The sequence below is a fragment of the Copadichromis virginalis genome, linkage group LG14, assembly GCF_057382275.1.
Source record: "Copadichromis virginalis isolate Kocher_CV1m ecotype Utaka linkage group LG14, C_Virginalis_male_GT1.1, whole genome shotgun sequence".
NCBI lineage: Eukaryota > Metazoa > Chordata > Actinopteri > Cichliformes > Cichlidae > Copadichromis > Copadichromis virginalis.
In genome coordinates this window covers 26,298,093-26,304,308 of record NC_140631.1, presented here as the reverse complement: position 1 = coordinate 26,304,308, position 6,216 = coordinate 26,298,093, and the positions used below count along the sequence as shown (strand labels likewise).

Here is a 6,216-nt window from a genome sequence, read left to right as displayed (position 1 = left end):
GCAGTGCAGACGGATGAGCCTATATATATATCAGCCACACCCACCTGTCCGGTGCCAAGAAGGTGGAGTGCACACACGACTAATGTGCTTGCCTAAAAGTGACAACAACATTGGTTAAGACTTACAAAAAACATTTTACAAAAAGACAAATGTTTTTTGCGCCTCGTCGTCTGACACATCAATGCCTTCTTCCATCAACCTTTTAAGGAGCTCCTCCGTGGATAACACCCTGAGAGTCATTTTCTGCATCAACGCTAGTCAGCGAGGAGGCGGAGCACTCATCGCTGCTGCCTTTTCGGCCTTTGGGATTAATGCGCGTTGCAAACTTGACACATGAAAATACAACATTGTGGTATTAATGCGCAGTTGTTTAGAAACCGTTATGCTGTCTTGGCGAACTATATTTGTAACTTACAAAATGTAGTCACCGTAACATAAAAATCTGCTTGACATTTTAACTTCCAAAGAACCTCGGTTTAACTTGATGTTGCAAATTCCATAAAAACCTCACAATTAATGAACAATTCTAGGATGTAGTAAAAGCAAAAAAGTAAACGGCCAAACATAACAGTAAAATGATTTCACGTTTTTGAAAGATTTAAAACATTAAAAAATTATAACTGGAACTTAATAAAATGGAAATGGACCAGTTTTTTTTTTAACATCATTTGGTTGTGCCTGCATGTCATTGTGTGTGTGTGTTTTTTAATATAATTTAACATAACTTACACAAAGGTAGGTTACAGATATTCTTTGCATCATAGGATAATTTACGTAGAGAGGAGAGGACCAACAGATTTGATTATAACATGTAGCTTTTATGAGCACACTCACATCTCATATGAATTTTACAATTAACCAGGCCCATCCAGATTTTCCCATGCTGACCCATTACCACATTCTGCCACTGTCACTGCAGTACAGGTCAAAATGGTACAGATTTGTACACTCAAAAAAATAAGTCATTGGATGAACTCAATTGGACTGATGGCAGGTTTTCCACGTAATACATCTACTTTGGTCCAACCTAATCTACATACATCGTGACAATTCAATTAAATTGAGTCAGTAGAACACAATTTTGTAAATACTGCTAAAATGAAAAAAAGTACATTAATATGATGTGAAAGGTTTTGGTTGGTCCAACTCAATACAGTGTCATTCACGTGAGCTAGATTTTCATTGCATTGAAATCATTATTTTGAGTTCAACTAAATCATAATTTTCATTACCAGAAAACTAATTTAATTATTAAAATAATGACAAAATGAATTTGTTTTTACAACTCGGGTTTATTCACTTGAATTAAAAGCAGAAACAGAATATTTTGTGAATAAACATACATGTCACATGGTCAAATCAACCTTAACAAAATCAAAGTGCTCACAAAAAAGTGCTGACGTACATTTGTAATGAATGTCAAATCTGAATAGCACACACCTCTGTACTACTAGGCAATACTGAAAACAAACTGGAATCTGTAAAATCAGATTTCACTTCAGAATTTGAAACAACCCAACAATACATAAATACACATACATACATACATACATATATATATATATATATATATATATATATATATATATATATATATATATATATACACATACATACATATACATGTATACATACATATATATACATGTATACATACATATATATACATGTATATATATATATATATATATATACATGTATATATATATATATATATATATATACATGTATATATATATATATATATATATATATATATATATACATGTATATATATATATATATATATATATATATATACATGTATATATATATATATATATATATATATATATACATGTATATATATATATATATATATATATATATATACATGTATATATATGTATGTATACATGTATATGTATGTATGTGTATATATATATATATATACACATACATACATATACATGTATACATACATATATATACATGTATACATACATATATATACATGTATATATATATATATATATATATATATATATATATATACACATACATACATATACATGTATACATACATATATATACATGTATACATACATATATATACATGTATATATATATATATATACATACATATGCTCCCTCTTTATGTCGATGTCATCACACTAATGCAAGGGTGAAAAACAAGGGTGAAATAAATGTAATTGATTGCATTTAATTGATGGGTTTATCATTAATACTGACCAAACTACTGATCGCCATGATATCCTTGATCTTTTGGCCCTTTGCTCCTTTGCTCCCCTCAAAAATTTGCATCAGCTTGTCTGTTAAGTTGTCCAGCTGAGCCAAGAACTTTGCCTGCAGGGGTTTTGTAGTGATCTGCAGGAACTCTGCATTCACCTGGAAATAAAACATACATAAATATAGTAAACTAGAAGTTAAGTAAATACAGACTGCTGAATCAACTGATTATGTATACAAATATTATCTCTAAAATCATGAAGGGAGTATTTGTTGTGTTTTCTGTATATGCGTGTCTGAAATGTACTGTATATATTAGTTTCAAATTCACAATTTTTAAACACACATTGGACAGTTTGGTGACGCCTGAGATGTGTATTTATGTGTTGGAAAAAATTTCTCTCTGAAATATATTCTCTGCGTGAGCAAATAGGACACTGAAAAATGGATTGTTCTGATTTGTTTTGTGTTGTTTGTTCTGAATGATTTTTGTACGTGTGATTTAACAATTTAGTCCATGTAGTAAAGCTACATGGACAATCTGAGTACGGACAGGGAAACCGAATAACACCTCTTATATGCCCGTGAGCCTGTCTAAAATGTTTCAACAACAAATACCTGCTAGATAATTCTAAACTGCAGCTTTTACATGTCCACATCCAACTACCTGAAAGAAAGAAAAATAAGACAATATCAGTGAAAAATAAGCTTATAGAATCCCAAAACTGTTTTACACAAGGGAAATGTGCTACTTACCAACACTTAAAAGTTGACAGATAACTTGGTGACTTAGTGATGTAAAAATGATGATCACACTTCAAAATTGATCACACTGTAAAATAAATCATATAACATTTTAATTGGTAAAAGAATAATTTCATGGTTTTTCTTTACTTGCTCCTTACAGTGTTCCCATAATAACATCATGAATATTTCCGTAATATAGGCAACAATAAAAGCTCTGGACACAGATAGAAGTGGCAGAGGTTCAATACAGTCAGACAGAACAGTTATTAGTAGTCGTGTTTCGATTTTCTAGTTAAAAGAGAACATGAGAATAATGTCAACAAGTGACGATTTGTGAAAGGTTTCACTAATGATAATGTGTAAGTAAGAAACATGCATTTGAAAACAAATATGTCCGCCTATGTTCCTTTTTTCATGAAAGTTTACGTTTGGAATGCAACAATTTCAACAAAAAGGTGGGTAAAAAAGGCAGTAATTCTCCATGAAGAGAAATCGGTTAGATTTATTTTGAAGCGGTTTGGGCCAGTTTCACCTTATGTGAGCGCATGCTGCGACATATGCGCGTTCACGAGGCCGTGTTCTTCTTGAATTAGCTATAAGTTAAGTTAGGGGCTGGAAACGTTTCTGACCCAAAACGCTCACTGCATTTGTTAGGCGGCATGTCATCGTAGTTCTACACAGAGTCGTTCAATAATACCGGCCTGCATAATGATAAAGTATAGGGAGCGGGGAAACCTCCGAGGGCAATCCGATATGGGCTCACTGTCCCGGGGAATAACTTTCCGCGATGGCCCGCCACACTTCACTGGTTTCACAGTGCTCTCCCCTACAAACCAGGCGACTGTCATCCGTCTCTCCTTCCAACACTTCCCGCCTGCCAGGGTGGATATTTTTGAGAACTCCATTTTTGCATTTAGTGTGGATGAGAAAAATTGAGAAAACGCAGTGTCAAAGGTGTGCGCGTTTTTTGGCGTCACACTGTGCGCCACGTTATTGTTTCGGTGAAATTAATTTCTACAATAGGGGACTTAGACAAAATACTGTTAATTGTCCTCTCTGCAGTGTTTAAATGCTTACATATACACACAGTTACTGTCCCTCTACACATAGGTCTCAGTTCTGCTGCTATGCGCCATCTTTGTTTACTATTTCTCGCCGAGGCTTCTAGACTTCTGATTGGCCAACATTTCTACACGGTTAGGAATATATCGCCACCTGTTGCTTTGGCATGTTCCTAGCAGCGTTTTCCTTCAGTTTTGCGTTTACGTGTGGACGGGATTATTTCTTGAAATGAAAACGGAAAATCTCCGTTTACAAAAATACCAGTGCATGTGTAGACGTAGCCGAAATCTTTCATAATAATAAGTAGGTTTGAACATCACGGGAGTGCGCATTGTGCTGACTACAGTTACTCTTCCGGCCACATGGTTCGCTTTTGGTAGCACCCTCAGTAAACTATGCAGTGCTTTTAGAGACACCTCAAAACAATACGTTCTACTAGAAAATGGCATTATATGATAATAAGCACAGAATACCACATTATTTGATTATATTAAAAAAAACAGTAAGAAAGAAGTTAGCTATAGGACATCATCTTTCATTGAGCACATGGCCGCTGGCTAGCTGCTGATAAGCTAGCACACGCTCTGAGTACTTAAAAGTTGGCAGCTACACAATTTCTCCTCTATAACAAGGCACTTTTGAAAAGACCTGTCTATATTGTCCAAAAATTAGTATCCAAGCAGAGAAGAGAATGGTAGCACCACCTAAAGTTCGAAAAACAACTATTAAAAGCTTCTATGATAAATAGCATTGCCATACATTCAGCTCATAAAGTAATACACAATTGGATATATGAAAAATAAAAATGTTACCTTACCTGAAGGTGTAGTTTTGTTCGAAAAGTACAGAGAGAGGCCAACAGCAGCTGCATTCATTCTGATGATCCTGAAAGAGCGCAAAATCTTCGGAGAGGGCGGGCTGTTGGGTAACTCAGCAACTTTGTGTTCTTGTGACAAATACCGTTTTGAGGGAGAATAATTTAGGTTCACCACACGAATAATAGTTGCAGTAACGCTGGAGTGCTACATTTGCGTTGAGTGAGATTAAAAAAAAATGTTTAGGCTTAATGAGGGGCTTGAATTTTTTTCTTTGAGTTTACAAATGTGCAAGTGCAAAAATGTACTCCCCCTACCCCCAGTGCCCCAACAAACTCATTCATTTTGTGTTCAGAATCAGCCTGTGCTGGTTTTGAATAATTTTAGGTTTACACAAAGAAAATCAAATTGATTTGGTATTTTTTAATTGCATTTGTGAACAACTAACATAATTTGCATGTGTTCTTTGAAAGGAGGACCTGAATCTGTTTTTTGAGTGTACTTTATTTCAAATTGTACCTTTAAAGGGGCATTTCTGGACTTTTAAAGACCAGTATTGTACTTTTAAGGGAACATTTTAAAAAAATGTACCTATAGGTACAAAAATGTTCTTCTCTCGTACCTCTATTTCTGAGAGTGTAGATACCGATTTCCATTCAGATGCAACGTCAATAGAACTCAAGCTGGATCCGTAAATTCCAGCACTATTTTCATGCCTTGAATCGTTAGCTCCTACCGAGATGAAGATTATGAACAAGATTATGAACCTCGTCTTTCTTTTGTTATTGTTGGATTCAAAAGTAATGTAATTCTTATTTTTGGCGGAACGCTTTTGTATTTGTGAAAAGATCGTTATTCATGCAAGTTGGTACATGTTTTGGTATACTGCAATATTTTTCTTTTTATATCTCAGGTGATACTTTATCTCCTGAGAACTACCCAAAGTCTTGACAAATGATGCAAGAATTGCACCTGACGCCTATACGCAACCGTCTCGACAGAGTTGCTCAAGATAGACATAGATCACATGACGAAGGAGAAATTTGTGTTCCAGTTGCAGTTATGTGCGCTCTAGTATAGCCTACTTGGTCGTGTTCATGCTGACACACTTGCCTAAGAAGGTGCGTCATACGTTTTTACTCTAATAATGCAATTCATCACGAAACGCATTTAAGACAAAATACATTCAACATCTGTTTGGAGCAGTGAATCGGCTAAAAATAATCAAAACAAAACACCGAAGCAAAAATGCAAATACCAGGTTTACACGTTTGTCCTAAAAACACATTCCTTATTCTTTATTCACCGTTTGCTGTATATCTGTGTGTTTCCGTGTTTAAAACACCCTGGCTGATTGGCGGTT

The 6,216-nt window shown here is 34.7% G+C and overlaps 1 long non-coding RNA gene across 3 annotated transcripts; it reads right to left on the bottom strand.

The window, feature by feature from the left end:
* Positions 1-2,131: 2,131 nt before the first annotated feature.
* LOC146694070 (uncharacterized) lies at positions 2,132-5,063 on the bottom strand. Of its 3 annotated transcripts, none has more exons than XR_014914857.1 (4): positions 4,856-5,063; positions 2,986-3,061; positions 2,848-2,896; positions 2,132-2,388 (listed from the first exon to the last, which is right to left on the bottom strand). It is a non-coding gene; the product is annotated as an uncharacterized LOC146694070 (long non-coding RNA). The 3 variants fall into 3 exon arrangements; XR_014914858.1 differs by lacking the exon at positions 4,856-5,063 and adding an exon at positions 4,054-4,117; XR_014914856.1 differs by lacking the exon at positions 4,856-5,063 and having other exon boundaries at positions 2,986-4,103.
* Positions 5,064-6,216: the final 1,153 nt, after the last annotated feature.